The following is a 2503-nucleotide window of genomic DNA, read 5'->3' on the forward strand; positions in this document are numbered from 1 at the left end:
CGCCCAGCCAGCAGGTGGCCCGACGGCGAAGGTGAATTGGAAAATTCCCGACGTCGCCCTCCCGTCCCGCACTACCTCTACCCGCGTGGCTTTCGCAGCCCTTGTCCCTCCATTCTTGTTGCTTTGCCACCGGTCGCCTCACCCGCCCCAGAAGCATTTGTTCTCACTTCATTTTACGCAGGTTCTCTATCACAACAGCTTTGCCCCAGTCACCGCTCGCAAGAGTCCCCAGAGAGTTCGGCCTCCCAACAGGGCGAAGCGGCCCAAAGGCCTGCACACTTGCTGCCCCAGAAGGTGTCCCCAGGCTCCTGGGAAGGGAAGAGCTCTCTGGGGAAAGAGGGGGCGAGGGGCAAGGGGCACAGAGCGGGGACAGGAAAAGATTCGGCCCCTGGAATGGCTCCCGGACCTGAGAGCCAACCTCGAGATGGCTGAAAGTTTCTTCTCCCTTACGGAGAAGGAGCCATGCTGCTTCGGGGTAATGGGAGACCCCTGCAAGGCCATTCAGATTAGCCAGATCCTAGCTTTTAAGAAGTGAGAGAAATGGAATGCTTTTCATACGATGCAGATCTAATTTCAAAATAAATGGTTTTATTAGAATAGAGAAGCGAGATCGTCCTCAAATAAGCACCCAGTTAATGGTCCTCTGCCCTGTCATCCCCGTTTCTGTGTTTTGTGTGTGTGTGTTTGCCCCAGATCTTGGCTAAGAGCGCAGAGATATTGCTTTCCCATCCTTTCTTCACTGCCTGCATCACCAATACCAGGGAAAGTGCTGTGCTATATTTAGAGACGCTTCTGCCCTTAACGTGATAAAATCCAGTCACTATGACAGATAGTGTTTTTATATTTTCTGTAAATAGTATATCACACACCTTCCTAAACTCTGAGCAGGGGAGAGTTCTTTTTAATTGCTACCACCCTCCTGCTACTCAGGTTTCAGCTTCTTTTTAGAAGCCCCATTGATGTTTTCCTATTGATTGGAAATGACTGCCTTTGAAGTGAACTAAATCTGTAACCTTGTCTTCAACCTACTAATTAGTAGCCCCAGTCCTACAAAGAGCAAATTTCCAGCTACCACAGAGGGATTAGGCTAGCGTGTGCTAACCTAAAGGCTATCTCCCACCTCAAACAGCCAGGCCTCAGTCCCCTGCTAGGAAAAACATTAATCTGCTCCTGCTTTTCCTCCTCCTCTTTTCTTTTCACTGCTAGGGAACCTTCCACAACAGAAGGTTTGAGCGGCTGTTGCTAGGCAAACATGCCAACTTAATGTGTTTAGGGGAAGCCAGTAACTTCCATTAAAACCAAGCAACCTATTAATTCTTTGACCTATTAATAGTTGTACCTAGGTTGGTAAAGCCCCTTCAAGGTTCCCTTAAAAAAATAGAATTTTTAACTTAAATGTATTTCACCAATATTTCAGTTAAAAATAAGTTTAAAATGAAGGGGCTCCCCCAAAATTCACTTTAGTGGTATAATTAAACATTTGGCAGAAAAAGGGGAAGAGCAGCTTTGAAGAAAACACTGAAGTGTTTACAATAAAAATTAATCTACAAGAAGTCACTTATATGCTTTAAATTCCCTGATTAGGCTAAACATATAAGATATAGAGAATGATTTATCCCTTCAGACTGAGCCTATTGACTAGTAGAATAAAGATAATATGGTTATGCAGTGAGAAAAAAAAAAGGATTTTATTCCCAAATTAACTCTGTAAGGATTTTAGCTAGTGAATTAAGGTCCTTTTTCCTGATTTTGCTGTTTAAAAGTTTTTGCTATGTTATTGTTATGTAATAGTAACATTTTTCAGGGGGTTGAGACTTAATACAAATAAGATTAAATCTGATATTACGTTGAAATTTAAATTATATATATTTAATCTTCTAAACTCCTAAAATTGTTTTAATCCAGTGAAATTTTTATTAGTACAATGAAACTGTGTTTGAGACGTACCTTGAGCTAAGATAACACATTAAGAATGAATTACTAGCCCTAGCTGGTTTGGCTCAGTAGATAGAGTGTGAGCCTGTGGACTAAAGGGTCCCAGGTTCGATTCCAGTCAAGGGCACATACCCGGGCTGTAGACTCGGGCCCCAATAGAGGGCATGCAGGAGGCAGCCAATCAATGATTCGCTCTCATCACTGATGTTTCTATCTCTGTCCCTTTCCCTTCCTCTCTGAAATCAAAAATAATTTTTAAAAAAAGAATGAATTACTAAAGACAAACAGGTTAAAAGTTTTATATTATTTGTACAGACAGTCCTTTCATGGTTATGTTGCCAGCTCCCATTTATTTATTTAAAAAAAAGTTCTGTCATTTTGATGTATGTACATATGTGATTTATGTTTTTTATTATTTACCACAAGTGAAGGTCAGGAATTGTTCTCTTTCTTATAATTTTTTTAAAAATATATTTTATTGATTTTTTTACAGAGAGGAAGGGAGAGAGATAGAGAGTTAGAAACATCGATGAGAGAGAAACATCGATCAGCTGCCTCCCGCACATCC

This window comes from Myotis brandtii, unplaced genomic scaffold (genome assembly GCF_000412655.1).
Source record: "Myotis brandtii unplaced genomic scaffold, ASM41265v1 scaffold250, whole genome shotgun sequence".
NCBI lineage: Eukaryota > Metazoa > Chordata > Mammalia > Chiroptera > Vespertilionidae > Myotis > Myotis brandtii.